A 21,072-nucleotide genomic window follows, 5' to 3' on the forward strand; every position below is an offset into this window, starting at 1 on the left:
GAATAAATAAACAAGCATTGGCAAAAGCAAGACCTATTGGCTAAGCCAATGCTTGTTTAAAGAAGCAATACTGTCTGCCTGAGACGGCACTCTAGCATGATCAGTGTGGAACGAAAAGTGAGCATCAAAATAACTGCCATTCTTTGTTTAACACATAAAATACCACATTTGTTTAGAAAATAATTCACTTTGGGAAACAGCGAGATTCCTTGTTTTTCAGCACAAGATCAAAATTATGCAAAAATTTCGCTTTTGCGTGCAGTTGGATTCTATGGCACATCTGTCGTTTATTTACTTCAATGTAAAGGTGTTTCCCCATTTATTCCTCTGCCTCAACTGCCATCTATCTGATGCTTTAAAATGCCTTTATTAATGGGACATAGTGTTGTTTTTTGTGTCTCCCAGGCTGCTGCATGATGTGTAACTGTGAATGGAGGCAGGACACCTAATTGTAGGAGTGTTTGTTAGCGTGAAAGTGAGCCCTGTTCTAAAAAAAACATAGCTTGCTTGCATAAAACATATCCCTTACCATACATTCAGAAATTACTTCTAACAGTAATTGGTAAATTGTGACACATACACGTGCTATCATCTTCAGGGGACGCTGTTTTCCTGGTTATAGAATTTTTGCCTGTCCCCCCACCCAAAACTAACATTAGCCTATGAGAATGCTGAACCACTGCTTTCTGGTTTGCAAATATGGATTCTGTGTGTTTTTTAAAACGTGAGTTGTGAGGGTTTAAAGATGAATAGGTTCCCCCAACATTTCATGGAAATTCTACAAATCCAAGAGTTGATGTGCTTTAACCAGGAAGTAAGAATTTGTTAAAGGGTGTTCTTTTGCTAAATATTTCGCCACTCTAGTTTACATTGAATTGATTTCAGTTGCTGCTTGGGGTGAAAGAAATGCAACGACGTTTAAACAATCTTCAGTGTTTTTTGGTACCTCTTTTTTAAAACACAAACTAAAACTGACTTCGTTCTGTGTCTTTTTTTTATTTATTCTGATGTTCACATGCAGGAAATCAACAAGCCTCAAGATTGACAGCAGTGGCTGTAAGTGTTATGCATCAATTAGAGGAGAATTTGCAGATGAGATGAAAAAACAAGCATTGGCCGCGCGGCCCGCGAAAGTTAAAGTGATCGCGGACGCGATCAAGCACGGCGGAGGTAAGACACATGGTGGCTGCGCGTGTGCACGCTCACGTGCACGCAAGCTTTAGGCCACAGGCAGCACTTTGAAACCCCGTATACTAAATGTCTCGGCCAGACCAGCACATGCGCTGGGTCAGGCGAGACCTAAAAAGGGGCAATGAACAGGGTCTTATGCTCGGTGGGCTCGACTCTGGAGGACATGTACTTGCTCCTCTAGGGGGGCAACTCAGCGCTTCAATGCGCAGCAGTTGCATCCACAGGGGGGCAGCTGTGATGTTAAAGGAGGGGCAGCGGCGGGCAGCTGCCTGAGGGTGGCGCCGTAACACTGGAGGGCGGTGGCTGGGGCCGGGGCATTGGAGGAGGCTGCTGCCGCCTCCTCCTTCTCCTCTTCCAGAACCACCAGCCGACGGTATTCACGCTGTATGGCCTCCAGCTTCCGGTGCCGGACCTTGACTGCCAACTCTTTCCTGTCAGGTTTCCCCTTGGAAGGAGTAGCTATATATCAAGAAGAAAAAAAAAGACTATTGTAAAATATACTCTTAGTAAAGCAGTAAGACAAATTAATTCTACACATAGTGGCACGGTAGCACTAGCAAGCACAGTACATAACATTTGTGGTATGTATCTATCCTTCCACTTTCTTGGACTTTAACATTTGTGGGAGTTTCAGGCATTCAACCAACCATGCATCTGATTCCTATCAGCCACCTATGCACGCATGCATCCCACGTATCCTTCTCTGCCAGTCATAAATATTAAATCTCGCCCGTCCTTCTTCCTTCCACTCTTCTTTCCCTTTTCGTTCAACTCATCCATCAAGGTCATCTGATCTGACTTTTAGTCTTCTCCATAAAACTTTCACAGCTGAGTTAAAATCAGATAGAAGAGGCCATTGGTTGCTCAACACTCCCGCCGCTAATGCTTTTACTAATGCTAAGTAAAGGGTGTCTTCAACCGTTCACAACAACTTCTTACTTAGTAAGTCTCAACTGTACAGTATACAGTACACCCTTGCAGTGAGTGTAATGTCAATAAGTAAGGATTAGGAATCTAACTTACCACCGCCCTCCACTGCTGCTGGCTCACCCCCTGCAGCTCCTCCTGGAACTGCCGCATCCTATCCTCCATCACAAGCCGCGTTGCCTTCGCTGCTGGCCCCGGCACTGGTGGTTGGTAGTGCGCCTTAAAAAATTATTACACATTTTTTAGGTCTCATATACACCTCCCCCTATTTTTCACTAGCAAGATTGAAAAATGAGTTAATAGTAATACATACATATACAACATACATCCCTAGTACAAATCAGGTAGTAGTAGAGTAGACACTAGTACTTATATGGTCCCTAGGGTCATTCTAGTCTTTGCTTAGTTAGCCCAAGCCATGCAACCATTTTATCTTTGTGTCTTTTATTTTTTGCACACGTTATCTCGCAGCTTGTTGTATAAAGACGCCTTTGAGCCCACATGAGCTCATACTGCTACTATCTAAGCTCTGCGTACAAAGTCAAACAAAACAAGCCACTTTGTTATGGAGTTCTGGTGTTAGTCCATATTGCTTATCCATAAAAATGCTACACTTTGTGGCACGACTGCCAAATACTTGCAATATACTAAGGCGCACCATTTTTCTCATAACAGACGGAAGATTCCCTTCTACGAATCAGAGCTTTGCAGAGCTTATGATATAACCAGTACTAGGTTCTTCTATGGTGTGGGGTGCCCAGAATTCGCTCAGAGATCTTCATTTATAATTTCATATAAACTATATTCCTACCAATGGTGGTGCTTCCACCACTGTTCAGTTATCATGATTTCGCATTTTATTTTCTTTGTTCTATGGACTTGTAGTTGTTGTAAGTGTAACTAAGTGTAACACTGTTTATAGTTTTAATCTTATGCATTTTGCTGTTGGTGCTGCATTATAGAACAACATAGGGAGCTTTTCAGTTGCAAATAAAACTTTTGAACTTACATAGACTCGGTGGTATTTGGTGTGGATGGACTTACACGAGTGAGCGAGCGAAAGGAAGGGTATGCATGCGCATTGCTTCCACGACTGAGAGGTTGGGAGTGTTATGTTCTGGGTTGTCTACTCATTGGGTATCTTGCCGGGGGTTCGGAGAGCTAATAGTAATGAAACACTAGTATGTCTAGTCAGGCAGGGGATTGTGGTGGGTTCTATTCTGATTGAGGTGTGAGGAAGGTCCAACCGCCCATCACCAACATCCTATTTTCTTGTGCAAAGTTCTGTATGTGCAAAATCCCTACAACAGTAGTAGTATGTCCTATCCTATCAAAATAGTAAAATATTGGTTGGGCATTTTGTTGGTGGGAATTGTCAAAAAGCCTCAAGATTAATAAAGCCTCAAGATTAAGAAGACTAAAAGGAGTACAAGAGGACAACCCAAAGGACTGGACTCAATGGCTAGAGCTACTGGTGAATCTGAGTTTTGTTTAAAACCTTTTAAATAAAGAATGGCCAACTGGGCAAGCTTAGCTACAGACAGACTAATAGTAGTAGTACAGAGAGTCATAGCAGAGGCAGGAAAATTGTTGGTAAAAAATAGCATTAGGAAACGGAAACAATAGTTCGGAAAAAATACAGTGCATTAAAAGTTAGTGAATAAGAATTATTAATATTAAAAACAGGAAGACTTACTGGGGCCAGCAGAAGAGCCCTCGTCCTGGTCCTCATGTCCTTGGTGTTGAACTGCTCCCGCCGACTCTGACCCCGTCTTCTTGCCCCTGGGTGCTGATCATGAAAGATATAAGAAAGAAAGAGACAAACATTGATGATTGGTGTGAAACAAATACAATATTTTTAAAAGATAGTCCAAAAAACATTTATGTAAACAACAATTGCAATAAAATTGACCTATCTAATCTGGTCGACAAGTTGTATCGGGGGATTCGCGGACCGACTTGTTATTATTTATCAACACTAATCCAGTGTTCCATTCTGATTCCAGAATACTAACTAAGCCTAAGTAGTACGTACCACCTGACCTAGCCCACCTATTCCAGGTGTGCCAATTGTACATTAAGTAAGCAATTCCACTTCTTTTAGTCCTCAAAAATGCATAAATGGAGGACACATGCCTACATTTTTGCATACACCAAATTGTTGGTTGATTGATGCTGATGTTCTGCTAGTGCTAAGCCTATTACCACTCACTGAACAAACTACAAAAGGTTCTACTAAGGACTGGGGTAAGCACTAGCAGCACTCAGCAGCACGTGACGTAACAGAGGGGGTGTCACGCAGACCACTAAAAAATTACAAACTCATAATAAGTAACTAAACCTAAGTATCAATCCACCCCTATCTCTTAGTGACAGGACAAAGGAAGGACTAGAGTCACTCTAGCATTACGTAACTTAAGTTCTCTAAAATAAACTCTTACATAATCGTGCAAAACGAGCGCAAACGCAAAGTTGCAAATAAGTAAGATTAGTAGCGCAGAGCACCTGTATCATAACAATCACAGAAGACTTTTAAACGTAATTTACCTGTAATGTAAGCAGCAGCATTCTAGCTGGTCGTAAACAAAATATATCCGCAATATATAACACAGAGCAGAAGAACAGACTAGTAGTAATAATTAAATAGCTACTCACTAAGACCTCCATTCCTAGCAGGTCCAGCAGGTCCTGCTCCCAGTCCAGGATATCGGACCACCGGTGCGTCAACTGGTTCTGGCTGCGCCGGGACACCAGAGCAGTGAAACACTGCCCGGCGCACTTTTCCCCATTGCTGCCGACGCTCCCGGAGCCCGTACCCGGACCCAGGCCTGCCGCCTGCTGCCAGGGTTAAGGGGAGGTGGCACTGCACAAAAAAAAAAAACAATGCGGCCAACTCCACCTCCCCAAATAAGGCCCGTGCCTGCTCCCCTTGTGGTCGCGGCTCTGGCTGCGATGAGCCCTGCTGTGGCCCTTTGCCATGGTTCTGGGATAGGCGGGGGCGGAAAAGAAAAGGTAAAAATTAAAAAAGTAAGTAAAAGAAATGCTGAAAAAAGCAGGTAATAGAAAAAGAGTGAAAAAGTAGTTAAAAACACACAAAAAGTAGAAAAAAACAAAAAATATAGAATCTGGAAAATAGAGAGAGAGATAATAAATAAAAAAGATCAAAAAAACGTTTCCAGAAACAAAGGATTGAAAAGATAGAGGGAGGATTGTAAAGCAGGCCCCAGAACCATAGCAATAGAGTGAAAAACAAGATGGCCGCGCCCATTGCGACCTCATGGGCAAGTTTGCGCGATATTTTCCCCCGAGCACGAAGAAAGCATCGCGAACACGTAATACGCGTTCCTGAACAGGAAATACTTATCGCGAACAGGCGCGAGCATGCATTGCATGTTCCGGAACAGGAAATAGCATCGCGAGTGGGCGGGACAAGTGAAAACAAGATGGCCGCACCCATTAGCGACCGCATGGGCAAGTTGGCGACACATTTCCAATGCGATCATGCAAAAAACATCGTGAACAGGCGAGACAAGCACTTCTGCGTCTTCGCGATATTTCCACGTGTTTGCGGAGATTTGTGACGTTTTCGCAAAGATTTGCGAAACGCGATTACACAAATTCCGCCCACCCCTTATATTGATCTTTCCACTCCTGTGTGTTTTTATTCTGTAATTCTTTCTGTACCTCTTCTATTACATCTTCATAAGTAATGCCTACTTGAAAACATCGAGATGGCAGAATTAATTGTGATGTTTCTTGTAAACAGTTCGTTTCTTCGTCAAGTCCTATTTGTGATAAGGCATCCGCCTTATTATTGTCTTTTCCGGGACGATAAGTGATGACAAAATTGTAGTCATTAAATAAAAAAGGGTCCACCTTAGTTGACGACCAGACAATGCTTTTATTGATTTCAAAGTTTGTAGATTTCGATGATCAGTGTAGATGGTAACTGGGTGTCTTGCCCCTAACAGATAGTGTTGCCATTCTTCAAATACAGCCTTTATGGCCAAAAGTTCTCTGTCTGCTATAGCATAATTTTGCTTAGCTGCTGATAATTTTCTTTTTCCGTGAGATTATATATTCTGCTACACGGCAGGGTTGCTCCAGGAAATAGGTCAATGCGACAGTCAAAATCTCTGTGCGGTGGTAAGGTATTGGCCTTTTTTTAATCAAAACATCCAATAGATCTGAGTATTCAGTAGGTACCCCCTCTAATAATAAAACACTTTTAGAATCCTTAGGAAAATCATAACCTTGTAAGGTATGTTCAGATTTTGATTTGTGAAGACAATTTGAACGACAATGGTCTGAATCAAGCTGAATAGCCTTTTGTACCCAATCTATCTTTGGATTGTGTTGTACTAACCAGGGGATTCTCAAAATAAGACGAAATTGTGGTGCGTCAATGATGTCAAAGGTAATATGTTTTTGATGATGTGTGGAGCAGGTCATGATTAGAGTCTCTGTGTGATGTTGAATTAGTCCTGAAGTCAACTCTTTACCGTCTACAGCTCTCACTATTTCAGGTTTTAATTTAGGTACCTGTTTTAAACCTAGGTCGTGTAAAAAACATGTGTCGATAAAATTGCCTGTGGCTCCTGAATCAATCAGAGCGTCCGCAGACCATGATCGCTCCTTATCTTCTAAAGATTGTAAAAATATTCTAATGCTGAGATGATGGAACAAAGTTTCCGGAGCTGTAGAGGCCAAACTAGTATGTTTACTCGATAAACTGACCTCGTCTTTTATCGAGTCTTTTAGTTTTCCGACTGCTGAGTTAGTGCTGCATCGCTTGTTTTAACTTTAGGCTTATTAGGATGATTGGGACATTCTTTTATGAAATGACCGGTCTTCCCACAATAAAGGCATTGATTTAACTTTCGTCGTTTATCCTTTTCTTCCTTAGAAAGAGGACCTCTAATAGTCCCAATTTGCATGGGTTCTCCCATGTCTACTTTGGAAGCTATCTCCGCCTTTGGATTGATTTTTTCTTTAAACATAAATAATTTATGTTCGGACCGTCCTTTCTAACTCCTTTGTTCTGATAATCTGTGATTTAACTTGACAACTAAATCTATGAACTCCTCTATATCTTCTGGAGGATCTAGAATTTGGGTTATCATATGTTTTAATTCTTCTCTAAGGCCTTTATAAAACAAAGAAACGTGTTTCTCTTCAGGCCATTCTGCTTCTATGACTAATCTATTGAATTGAGAGATATAATGCAACACGTCCGAAGAACCTTGTTTTAAATTAAGTAGTTCATGGTCTGCGGATTGCACAAAAACATGTTTAGCGAACAGCTGCTTCATAGTATTCTTAAAGCGTCACAAATCATATAGTATTGGATCATCTCGTCCCACTAATGGAACGGACCATAGTGCAGCATCCCCTCCTAAATAAGAGAGAATAAAGGCAATCTTGGAGGAATCATCAGGGAAGGCTGTTGGTTTGGCAATAAAATGCAAATGGCACTGATTAAAAAAGATTGTATATTTATTACTGTCCTCATAAAATCATTTTGGTGCTGCTAGAGGGACAGTTACAGGAGTTACCACCTGAATCTGTGTGGTAGAAGAAGAAGGAAAACTGCTGCTATGCAGTGTTTGCATATTAGGTTGAAAAGTGGGTGACTTAAGAATTGGTTTCTGAGTGTTAGAAAAACTCCACGTAGTAGACTGTGGAACTGATGAAACCTGCATAGCGGTTTGTAGGGCTGAAACATCCCTTCTAAGCGCAGCATTATCTGCCTGTGTTGATGTTAACATTGCGGCTATGTTCTGTAAAGACACTTCGGGATTTTGAGTCATAGCGTCTGGGCGAAGTAATTTACGTGGGCTTAGCCTTCTGTCAGGTACCAGATTAGCACTCCTACCAGTAGGCTGCTTGATAGATGTTCACAGAGAAGCTATGAGCCAACTTCCCTGGGCCCTACCTTATAACCTGTGTTTTATAATAATCGACTAAGGCTACGATAAGGTTTAGGGAGGAGGGCTGGATTCAGGATTCAGGATGCTGGCGTCTTCTTGTTGTCGACCTCCCAAGGCACCCCTGCACCCGATGCCCCACGGCCTTGTGAGCCCAACCCAGCGGTGCCTAACCAACCCTTAACATCCCTACGAAGTGGTGGTCGCTCCTGGAAGATCCTCGTCCCGAGCCTGCAGTATTTCTTTGTCCCGGAGAATCTCCATTGAAATCAACAGGGCACCCGGCATCAAAACAGCACCCTGCACCCGGTCGACCCAGTGCCGCTGAGGGTGCCCCTTTTGTGCTAACTTGGTCCCCAACTTGCCCTGAGCTTAACCCTAGGAGCTTTGCTCCCACAACCAAGTGGCCTGCTTGCCAGCAGCCACCAACCGGAGCCCCCCCATCCTCCATAGGATAACATTGGGTCTCAACACTCTGCACCCGGCAGCCCGAGTGCCGCTGAGGGTGCAACAACAGTGCATCACTGACCCTGGGAGACCCCTGAGTCTAACCCCTGGACCCTAACTCCAAAGATTGATTACCTACCTGGAAACTGATAACCTCTTTTTCCTCATAGAATAACATTGACACTTTTTCTCCCAAAAAGTTTCCAAGTGTCGACTTTTAAAAACTAAGGGGCATATTTATAATAACTGATGCATCCCTGCATATCAGCAGGGATGCGCCAGTTATTTTGCGCCCCAGCTCCGCCATCATGGATGCGCCGCATTTATAATGCGGCGCACTATGGGGCAAAAACGGCACAGATGCGTCACGCATCTGTGCCGTAAAAGTGGCGCATTGCTGGAGTTGCGATGCAAGCGCGACGCAGCTCCAACAATGCTCTGGGGGGGCCCTATCTGCACAATGCTGCGTCAATCCTTACGCCTGCTTCAAGCAGGCGCAGGGTTTTGACGCAGCATGGGCTCAAAAGTGACTGAGTGAAATCTTGTAGATTTCACTCAGCCACTTTTAGGAGGCGTTCCTGCGCCGGAACGCCCCCACCTGCCCTGGAACGCCTACATGTGGCGCAGGGCTTTACAACGTGACGCATCTCCCAGATGCGTCACGTTGTAAATACCCCGCACCATGGCGCAGGATTTGCGCCGCTGCTGCGTCACAAAAGCGACGCAACGGCGGCGTAAATGAGGCGCAAGTCAAACATAAATCTGCCCCTAAGAATGATCTTAAAAATCACTCGAATAACCAAAACGCATTTTCTCAACTGTTTTCAGGAAATGTCCCAGTGCTGAATCTAGGATCCAGCACTGTGTTCGAAAAAGTAATCTGAAAAGTAATTAATTGCATTTTACCTAAAAAGCCCATTCATTCGAATGTACTGTATCTGGTAAGTGTTGCAAACTGCTTACTTAAACTGTAACCAAAATCAGTACAAGTTATACTGCAATTTTGAACTGTGTTCACACAAGTAATTTACTACTGCAAAGTATTTATATGCTTACCTGTGCCAGGCTTTCTTGGTTCTAGAAATAAAACAACAGTATATTTTTTATACAAAAACAATTGGCCTAGAGTTCAGTTCTTGAGTGTGTGAATTCATTTGCTGACTGAGTGTGTACATCAAATGCTTAACACTGTCCTCTGATACTGCCTTACTGCTCGACCAAGCTACCACTTTAGAGAGTAAGGTTCTATCTAACTTTAACATCTGCCAAACCACTGGAGACCCTTGGACTCTATACACACTGTACCTCACTTTGGTGCAGTATAGATAGAGCCAGTTTCTTACAATCGGGCACTTGTGGGCTCTAGTGGGTTGTTTTTCTCCCTCAGTGGTGGAAAATAAGGCAAAGGCTCTACCTAGAGTGATTTGCAGGTCCTCCCTCCACACTTTAATTGTATTTTTAGATCCACTGCTTGTGGAAAAGCCTGGCCTGCCTTCAGGTTCTATTAACTTCCCCCTGATTGCTCCTATGAGCTGGTTGGCCTTTAGCCTCCACTGCACTTGGTCCTAATTTTACCTCCTGATGTGTTGGAATTTCAGCTGGACAACTAGTCAAGATGGCACAATATAATGAGGATGATATGGAGGACTATTACTATGATGACTCTTGGAGTTTTTGCTGGAGTGCAGCAGTCCGTGAACAAAGGCCTTGAGAGGGCCATTGAGCCCCTGAAGCAGCACCTCTCTGGATATGCTGCATGTTGTAGAGTGATTTCTCCCCTTCTTTCTTTGCACCAATACTCTCCCTTCTGTTCAGCCTGAATGACTGTAGAGTGTAGGATGATGTCACGGAATGTTGGTGTGTAGTCTTGGCGAGAGTGTCACTGGAAGATGAGAGGCTGCTCCTGGTGGGGCTACTACTGATTACCATCATATTTACTATCAACCATCTTTCTACTTACCAGGAACTGATATAATTAAATTTAATCTTGGAACCTACTACTCTGCCTACATTTGGACTTCTTTACTTAGTACTTTTTGGCGACGATTGGACTCAGAACCTACACATTTTGGACTATCTTATACAAGGAACATTGAAACTGGAACTAAAGAATCCACCAAAGAAACTGCAACATAGAAAATTCAAGCTTGAAGCATCTACATGACTATTCAAGTCATCTTTAAGAAACTGGCAGCCCCAGACCCACCAGTGACCTCAGTACCGGTCAGCCTCAACCTGGGCGTGCCAGATTCTATTTCAAAATTTGGCTGACCTTCATCTACCACTGTCCTGTACATTGGACAGCCCCAACTTAAGCGTGATGAATTGTGTGTTTGCCACAAGACCTGCGCCAACAAGGGAAGCTTGATTCTTGAAAATGTCTTTCTACATGTACACACACTGCTTCGATGCAGCACATGCCAAGATTTACATGGGCATCTGTCCTGCACAAAGTCTGCCTACTACCAGGTATGGGCGCTACTTTCGAGGTGCCTCAAAAAGGTTTTTACGTGCTACATATATCTACAAGGTGTACAGAGATTTCTACATTTGGTCTCACACAACAATAAAGATTCTTTTCAATGTACAGTCAGTTGCTGACTCTCTCTCTTCTTTGAAATTTTAAATCCAGCTACAAGTTGTGCCGTGTAGTGGAACGTGTTGCGGAACATATTTTGTGCCACACTGCTGCAGATTCTTTCAACCTCAGGGATCAAAAAAAGGTGGGACTTTTTTTGTCTTTGATTGTTGGCATGAAATCTTCGGCGCTTCCCAACCACCACTTTCAAATTTGAAAGTAACATGGCACGAGACGAGCATTATACGTGCTTACCTTAGTGCGATTTCTTGTTCCCGTGCCGTCCTTTCAATGGTGTGCCCTGCGTCAACCAAACTGTCTGTTTTCTGTCTTCTCTGTGATGCGAATTTCGCCTTTGTTACTGTGATCCCTTCACATGTTTTGGGGGACGCTGATGTTCTAAGCCACCCTGCACGGCGTGGGACGACGTGGCGCCATGTTGGGATTTCCGCATCCCGTAAGTCACACTATGAAGTCTGCTCCAGCGTCATCGCTTACTACGATCTTGCACGACGGGACTCTGCTTTTTGATGGAACTATTGTAGTTTGTGGTGACTTACAGCAAGCCCCACAAAGAGGATTCTATCAGCAAGGTAGAGAGGTAAATCAGGATTCCTCCTACAACCCTACCTTTTACCCTTCCCGCCAACAAGAACCGCTTCCAGAAGGGAATTTACAGAGGGATGCAAGGTTCTTTCCAAGAGTCTGGTGAGAATATTTCCATTTTCAGAGGTGTTACTAGGGGGCAGAACCAGGTTATTTCTTCGCAACTGGCAGAGTGTGACAAAAAATTCTTGGGCTCTCAAGGCTATTCAAAGCTACAAGCTAGAGTTTTACAAGTCCCTGGGCAGATCTCTACCCTTCTTACAATGTATTTTTCCCAACAAGAGCAAGATTTAATCTCCGCAGAGGTTCAAGATTTTCAACAGAAAGATGCTATCGAGGTGTCATGCCCCCACCCAGATGGTTTCCTGGTGGTATATTTGTAGTAAAACATAAAGGAGGCAGGTCCCGCTTAGTATTGAATCTGAGGGATTTCAATGGTTGGATCATTTACTGTTGTTTCAAAATGTAAGGTATCCATCTCCTAAGGGATATTCCTCAGGTAGGGGATTGGATGCTCTGGTTGGATTTAAAAAACACCTACCTAATTTTCTCACCTCATGAAGGTTTTCTTCAGTTATTCTGGCAAGTCTGTTGTTACGACTACAAAGCCCTCCCTTTCTGTCTCTCATCCGCCCCATGATGCTTAACAAAGATAATGCAGCCTAGGGTGGAGTCCCTGAGAGCCCGGGGGTTCGTCTCATCAAATATCTAAACGACATCATTATCCTGACACAGAAACGTCAACTGGCCCTAACCCATTTTGAGTGGATGATTCTCCTCCTTCAAGATCTGGGCTTCGTCATAAACATTCAGAAGTCGATTCTGACTCAATTGCAGCAGCTGGAGTTCTTGGGTTTCCAGATAGATTCCCTTCGGTCCCAACTAATCCTGCCTCCCCAGAAAGTCCGAAACATCAAGAAAGAATTGAGGTCAACGCTGAACAAACAATCTGTATCCTTGAGGTCGATAGCCCGCATTATGGGCAAATTAGCCTCATTGATCCAGGCCATATTCCCCAGTCTTCTTCATTTTCAGGCTCTTCAGAGGAAAACAAAATTAAACATCTCTGAAAGGGCCTCAGTTACTCGGAGCAGATTCCTCTTTCAGAGGAGGCGAGGATGGAAATGTCTTGGTTAGATCACATGGAGCACTGGAATGGCAGGGTGATTTCTGGATAAACCTCAGAGATAATAATAGAGTCCAATGCCAACCGCTGGGGTTGGGGAGCCTGTTTTGGTCCAATATCCACTGAGAGGTCATTGGTCCAAAGCAGACACTGGACATCCACAACAGTTGTTTGGAACTCCTAGTGTGTTTTGAGGTCTCTCCCCTTAGAAGTCCAATTGTTGCATGCTTCTTTGTATGGACAACATCTTGGCGGTAGGTTATATGAACAAGTTGGGTGGGACAAAATACTGTCTTATGCGGAGATAGCTAAGGACTTTTGGCACTTTTGTCTCTGGCATCGGATATCTGTGGTGGCAGAATATCTCCCGGGCCACAGCAATTCTTTTGCAGACTGGCAGTCTTATCATCTTTGGGACTTCAGGGATTAGAGACTTCATCCCAAAGTATTCCATGCACTTCAAAGTCAGTGGGGTCCTCATTTGGTAGACCTTTTTGCATCTTGCCTCAACCAGCAGCTCCCGAATGTTTTCAGTTAGCGTCCGGATCCGGAAGCCCAGGCCACACATGCATTTCTTCAGGATTTGTCACCCTTCCTGGATTACACCTTTCCCCCATTCATGATGATTCTCAGGGTGTTGGCGCAGTTGAGACGACAGGGGGCAGAGTTGATCTTGGTAACTCTGCTTCAGGGAGCGCAATCGTGGTTTCTGGTAATTTTGTAACTGACTTGTGCCTGTCCGATTCTGATTCCATCCCGTTGGAACCTCCTTCTGGAACCAGCGGTCTTTCCACATCCATTGATCCTGTTGGATCATCTCTCTCTAGTGGCTTGGAGGGTTTCTAGGAAAGAAAGAGTCTCTTAGGCCTTTCTCAAGAGGCTAATACTTTCATCTGTCAAACTGGTCATTAGGCACGCACAAACAATACTCATCAACTTGGAGACGATGGTGTAATTGGTGCCGTGCAGATCCCGTTGGAGTGGATTGTACTTTGGTCATACATTTTTTATCCTCCTTGGCTTCTGCGGGAGTGGCGTATCAATCAGTGAATAATTTTAGGTTCGCTATTTTGTTGGGTCATTTGCTGCTCGGTGGTAAACCCGTTGGCGAACATTCCATACTATGTAAATTGAAAGGTATTCACATGGCAAAGCCTCTTCAGTCTAAATATTCTGTTTCATTGGACGTTAACATAGTCCTGTGATTTATAGATTCTTGTCCAGAAAGCAAATATATCTCTAGGAAGCAATTCTCAGCCATATTGACCATGCTTTTGTGCCTGATCTCATGTAAGCGTGTGTCTGACGTACAAGTTTGAAATCTGGTGGCGAAAGTTTTATCTCCTTAGGGTGTTACTTTTTCTATTTCACGACAGACCAAATGTAATTGAAGATCAGTATCTTATCCGGCTTTCCCGGAAAATTCTAAACTTAGCCTGGTGCATTGTCTGAAAGTGTATGAGGTGAGTACCACTAAATTTTGTTCAGATATGTGGGGTCTATTGTTGATTGCTTTGCAAAAGTCTTTTTGTCTGCTGGCGTCTGGTGGCGTCTTCTGAGTGAAGCTGGTAGTGATATCTCTGTGTTTGACGTCCACTCATCTAGAGGGGCAATGGCTTCAAAATCATTTGCTTTGGTTTCTCGTTTAAAGGATATTCTCAAAGTGGCTGATTGGTCATCAGAATCTATGTTGAAATCATCTTATTGTAAGCCTATTGTGGATGTTGCTTATGTGGTGGCGTCTCAGCTTTAAACAAGCATAATTCTCGCCTCCGTGTCCTTAATAAAATTGAAAATTCTTGTCCTGGATGCTGGAAAACATTTTACTACCTAGCTGACCACTTTCAAAACGGACCTGAAAGCCTCTCACTTCCAACACTATTTTAGCTGAAACTCAGTAAATAAAACTCTTGCCAGAGACCTCTATCCTATCTCGGCCTTTTTATGGCTGTATACTACCTCAAGCTTTTTATGGTCATATGTATCCTTTGTACACTCTGTATGGTATCTCAACTTTTTACGGCTTTTGCACATTTTGTTTTATGTAATGATCTACCTTACGGTACTTTCAACCTTTGCAATTACGTCTAACTGTATTGTCTATCTTAAACCATCTGTAACTTGCATTTAACAAAATAAAATATTTCTCGTGTAAAGCATACTACACCTCAGGGTAATATCTGTGCTATATAAATAGGCATAAATAAATAAAGGGCCAGTGTATTAGCGGGGGAGGGGTCCAATGACTTCAGTGTTGGCAAGTTGAGGCCAGGTGGTCCCAAGTTAAGGAATAACAGTGCCAACCAGGAGGGCGTGTTGCCCCCAGGCACAGGACAGTTTCTCACCTTCTCCCCGCAATGTCCTGCCACTTCAAAGGCTGTTGTGGCATCCCTGGCAGGATGGACGTGAGAGGGTATGTACACCTTTCTTGCCTGGAAGTAACTCATTAATTTATTATATAATAATATCCACATTTGTAAAGTGCGAACACTCACCCGTAAGGATCTCTAGGCGCTGGGGGCCGTCTGGGAAGATTAAGCAAGCTATTGCCCAGAGTCACATGGTGCTGGGCTAATCTGCCGCCGGCGATCGAGCCTTGATCCCCAGATTCCGGAGTCAGTCGCCCTGGCCGCGGCGCCACACCTCTTCCCTCTTCAATGCGTGGTTTTCCATAAAGGCGGGGCAAATGTAAGAGGATAACAGGACCCACTGTATGAGGAAGACAGAGACCCCTCTCAACTACCCACGGAAAAGGCTGAAGGAGTGTCTATGATGGGACAAAGGGGCATATCAGCAACAACCGGCGATAATTATCGCTAAGCGCACTTAGCGCTAGGATAATTATCGCCAGCTAGCATGGATTTTTATCGCTGAGATAGCGGGCTATTAGCAACGCTTATCTCAAAAGCGATAAAAATCCTCACGCTAACTGCCTAACGTGAGATTATGGCTGGAAACCCAGCGATAATCTCACGCAATGTGGCGTTAGCTTGATGATAGGGACTCACAAATTTAGTCATGATATCCACCTTCCATAGGATATCATGGCTAAATCAGTCCTGAAGCAGGCGTAAGGAAAGTAGCGATAACAGGGGTTATCGCTACTTTTCTTGCCGCTATGCTTCATAGCGTGGGGCTTGATGATAGGAGAAATGTCGCTTAGCGACATTTCTCCTGTCATGTCAGGTCAGGAACGCCCACTTTGCATCTCATTAGAGATGCAAAGCTGGGCGTTCTGAATTCCTACGCTAACGCAAGTTTTCACGCGTTAGCGGGAGCTTGCTAATTAGGCGATAAAATTATCGGCGCTTTTTGGCCGAAAACAGCCGCAAAAGCGGCGATAATTCTATCGCCTCGCCTTGCTGATATGCCCCAAAGTGTCTGGCAGGCTCTCTAAGTGGCACTAGGGAGGCACCCTGTACTGAAGTGTTATGCTCCAGAGACGTCAGATGGAAGCGGTCTCTCTCACTGGCACACTTCCGTGCCATGAGTCCTTAGTGAGGCGATCAAGCTTATAGGGCTGCAGGAGCTATGAAAGCGCTATACAATAACTCCAGGACAATCGACACTCGCGTACTTTACCCCGGGCCTGGGGTTCAGGAGGTTGACAGGGTAAGACTGGTGGCTTGATATCTTACCTTGTCTGTCTCTGCCTCAGCCAGTGTAGGACAATCTCTGGAAAACACAATGGGGCATATTATCAAGCACGGCGTTAAAATTATCGCCGCTTTAGCGGCAGAAAACTGCCACTAAAGTGGCGATAATGGGCTTGAAAATATGCCGCAGAGAATTCCAATAGAAGCCCATGTTGACACCAGAACATGGTCTTCTATGGAAATTCTCACGGGCATATTATCAAGCCCATTATCGCCGCTTTAGCGGCCGTTTTCTGCCGCTAAAGCAGCGATAATTTTAACTCTGTTTCTTGATAATATGCCCCAATATGGGGTCCTGTTTGGACCAGACAGTGTGCGTTTGACGAGGGGGACATTTGGCTTTCTTTTCCGATAAGCAGTAACAAGGGTGGACGGGGGGAGGTGGCGTAACTCGTCCGTATGTGGCCGTACACGCCCCTGGAGATGAAAATGAGCGTTCCAGAATAACCTTTAGCCAGAGGGTGTAACTTTATAGCAAACCTTTTAACCTGTTTCAGCCGGGGAGCAACCAGGTGGTGCCTTTGTCTGTTATTCTCCATACCCTGGGGGTTTCTTTGGAATTTCGCCTTTGGTGTACATTGAAGGTTCTCCTGAGCCCTACTTTTGCTTGGTTTCCTTTCTCACAATATTTTAAAAGCTGCAAGCTTCCTAAAGTTTTAAATAAATGCACAACCGCGGCCCTTAACTACCAGACGTTGCTTCAGGAGGTGCGGGTGGACCTTGCCCACTGGAAACATTACCAACTCTCATGGCTTGTAAGAGCCGCGGCACTGAAGATGACCGTAGTCCTGAGGGCTCTGTTTCTGTCCCAAGCTCTTCCTCTCGATCGCCCAATAGGCGTGCTCCAATCTCTGCAGGGGGAACTCAGCTGTTTTGCCTGGGTGGGAGGCAGACCCCGTATGTTATGTTATGTTACAGCAATTTGTTAAGCGCACATATACCCTGAGGTGTCTTTGCGCTGTCTGTATGAGTCGCAATCAGATTTACCGCACGGTTCGCAAGTGGGGTCTCAGAGTTCCTAACCTCTCTTGTTTTACCAGGCGGCTCAGCTTCGCTTATGAGTGTAATGGTATCGTGAAGAGTCAGAGAAACACTGGTTCTTTATGGACAGGGCTATAGCGGGTGAGCACCTCTGGAGGAAACCCTTTCTGAAATGCTTGAAGGGCCTGGGGGCTTTATTCATCTCCTGTCACCAAGACTACCCTTGGCATATGGGACCTGGTGGCTACTCGGAAAGCCCTGAAATCATTTCTTTCACATTTGACTCCCGTTTTGAGAAACACAGGGGAAGATTTATGTTGGACTTGGGCCACTTTTACGCCGCTGTTGCGTCACTTTTGTGACGCAGCGGCGGCGTAAACCCTGCGCCAGGTTGCGCCCTATTTACATCGTGACGCATCTATGGAGATGCGTCACGGTGTAAAGCCCTGTGCCACATGAAACCTGCATCAGGTTTCATGTGAGCGTTTCTACGCAGGGGGGGGCGTTCCGTCGCAGGAACGCCCCTGAAAAGTAACTCAGTGAAATCTATAAGATTTCACTGAATCACTTTCCCAACGCTGATGCGTCAAAACCCTGCGCCTGCTTGAAGCAGGCGTAAGGCTTGACGCACCATGTTAGGTATAGGGTAGGTTGAAACAGTGCTGGAGTTGCGTCGCGCTTGCGACACAAATTCAGCACTGCGCCAACCTTACACCGGCAGATGCGTCACGCATCTGCTTGTCCTTGCGCCACGATGCGCTGCATTGTAAATGCGGTGTATCTGCGGTGGCGCAAGGGCAAACTTGCGTGACGCATCTTCCCTGGCGCATCCATGCTGATTTGCAGGGATGCGCCAGGGAACATAAATCTGCCCCACAGAGTTTACTGTTTGTGGCTTGGCTAACAATAGGATGCCGCTCCATCTGACACAACAGGTCCCCATCTTGTTGAGCAGCTCATGGCTGACTTTGGGTTGCCAGAGCTAGAGAGGATGAGATATTTGCAGGCTTATCATTGGATTACCCATCCAACCATTCGGAAAGGAGCTTATTGTCCACTCACACAGTTTGAAAAGTGGTTGATATCCAAGAACGGCGACTGCCACCTTATCACTGAAATACATGCCATACTATAGCAGTCCAGCCCTGCAGTTAAAACTCTGGGGCAGAAGAGATGGGAACTTGAGCTAGGGCAGACCCTAGAGTCACAAAAAGGAATGGGAGGAGATTTATCACAGAGTGCGGCACACAGCACGCAATACTGCAGGCACTGAAACAGCCTCTAAAACTCCTACCTACTGCTTCCTCACACCTACAAGACTTCACAAGGGGTAATCCTACACGCAGTGCAGATTGCTGGAGAGGCTGTGGATCCCCTGGGACTCTGCTTCACCTTCTGTGGGAGTGTCCAAAACTTACACACTACTGGGACACCATCTTTGCTGACATTGACCAGTATTTTGAGATGCAGTTACCCTGCTTACACGCTTATGCTAATCTCGACATACATAATGTGGTAGCGTTTCCTCTTAAACCATGTAAATTGTGCCATAGTGGTCTGATGCTGGGAGTGGCCCTCCAAACCATCCTCAGGAACTGGGGTACAGAGATGGCTAACACTTTCACTGGCTAACCAGATGAACTCATATAGGGAGCTGTGGGTACCATACATTACACTCCTCTCTACTGAATTCAGACTTGTCTTGCTCTTGATACCTTCGCTTACTGCACTTGACAGCGGGGGGTATCGGATTAACGGATCGTAGCAAACGGGGCCTCTATTTCCCTTAGGCACAATCCGTTGGAGTGAGTACCTGAGGGAGAGGGTGTGGGGGTGGGGTGGTTGAGAATCTTTCACCCCTCTTTGTTCCAGTTTCCTGTCCAATACCCCCATCGGAATTAACTACTGTTAGCTGCGTTGTATTTTATTGTTCTGTGATACAGAAATACAATAAAAATTGATTTGAACCAAAGAGAAATTCACATAATATGTGGAGAAAAAACTAGGGGTGGACAGTAAACTCCACCCCGTCGGTGGAGTTTGCAGAGCATTGCCACTCCGCTTGGAACGCAGAGGTCGGCAAAAACTCCGCCAACCTGTCGGCAGAGCGGAGTTTACCGGTGGGCTTACCCCTAGTCTCAGCAATACCACTGTGGAGACTTACTTGTAACAATAATAGGGGTTCTTAGCCCCCAACGACCCCCATCAACCAAGGGGACAAGAGGATGTGGCCTAATGGCTAGAGCAGTCAATCTTGAAGCTGGGGAACCGGGTTCGAGTCTCGGTAGTGACACTCACCATCCTGTGATTCTGGGCAAATCACCTGATCTTCCTGTGCCTAGCAAAATGAATGTGTCGGTCTGCAACGCAACTGGTGCCCATGTAAAGCGCTCTGATACCTTCAGGTTGAGGGACTTACTTGTAGCAACAATAGGGGTTTTTGAGCCCCAATTATCTCAGCAGCCAAGGGGACATCATCCCCCAACCAGTAGTGCACCAAGAGGCCCACTTGCAGAGTGGTTGAGAAAGGGAGGTGCGGTCTCCAACGACTTCTCAGCAATCCCGCTGTTGGGGACTTGTGGCAACAATCCGGTTTCTACCCCCAATAACCCTCAGCTGCGAAGGGGACTTCATCCCCCAACCAGTAGTACACCAAGAGGCCCCTTTTCCGAGTGGTTGAAAAAGGGGGTGAGGCCTCCGACAACTTCTCAGCAATCCCGCTATGAGGGACTTACTTGTGACAAACCGCTCCTGGAACTCTGTGGAATTCGACTGAGTTTTTTGGCAACTCCACAGAATTCGGCAGAGTGAAACTCTGCGAGCTCCAACTAGGTCGAGCAATAATATCACAACACTCTGATCAATACAATTTTACACAAATAACCGTTATGTAGGAAAAAGCAAGTGACTTAACTGACAATCAGTGAATTCAGAATAACAGGAAGGGACGTCATGGATATATATGGACATGGGAACGTGTTGTGATTGGAGGACTGCTGTTATGGACACTCTTGCCCTATTGGTTGGTGAAGGTTGTAGTTCTTGTTTTTTTCATATTCAACACAGTCCTGTGCACAGTACAGCACGAATATCCGTGGCCATATACACAGTACATTAGTCACGTAAAGGTACCAAGCATAGTATCACAGGGTACGGAATCAATGTACGTTAGAATGCAGGCCCTTCCCAACTACAAAGAAACATGCTCCCACCCTATCCCCTCCAATCCCATACCAGATGCCATGGGGGTTGTAGTTGCAATCTTGAGTAGAAACTTTGAAAACAAGCACTGGCATATCCAGCATAGAATCCCTACTTCGACATTAAGGGCCCATGCATTAGCTATTTGACTTGTTTCCACAACATAACATGGTTTTAAAAGTATTCTCTTTGTAAAGATTACAAGCTACACTACTTCCTTGAATTGTGGTTTGTAGCTGTTTGGCTGGATATGTGGTTATTGTGCAGGTGTTTCGTCAAAAAAAAATTCAAAGTTTCTCTATGGGCTCTTGACAGTTACCTATGATAGTCACATCATCACTTTTTCAATTTCTTCTACTTTCCACATCTTCTGTGCATGTACATGAATTACTCTGTGTCCAGATCTTCCTCATTAGTCCTGGATTTCCTGCT

At 44.9% G+C, this 21,072-nt stretch overlaps 1 long non-coding RNA gene across 1 annotated transcript in view; it reads right to left on the bottom strand.

Annotated features, from left to right (window-relative positions):
* Positions 1-1,426: 1,426 nt before the first annotated feature.
* The window catches only part of LOC146801617 (uncharacterized), a 66,210-nt gene continuing 46,564 nt past the window's right edge, over positions 1,427-21,072 (bottom strand). The window contains exons 2-4 of the long non-coding RNA XR_014968054.1: positions 3,815-3,907; positions 2,215-2,337; positions 1,427-1,650 (exon numbers count right to left, since the gene is read on the bottom strand). This is a non-coding gene — a long non-coding RNA (uncharacterized LOC146801617). The remainder of the gene's footprint in view (positions 1,651-2,214; positions 2,338-3,814; positions 3,908-21,072) is intronic.

The sequence above is a fragment of the Triturus cristatus genome, chromosome 8 (assembly GCF_964204655.1).
Source record: "Triturus cristatus chromosome 8, aTriCri1.1, whole genome shotgun sequence".
NCBI classification, from domain to species: Eukaryota; Metazoa; Chordata; class Amphibia; order Caudata; family Salamandridae; genus Triturus; species Triturus cristatus.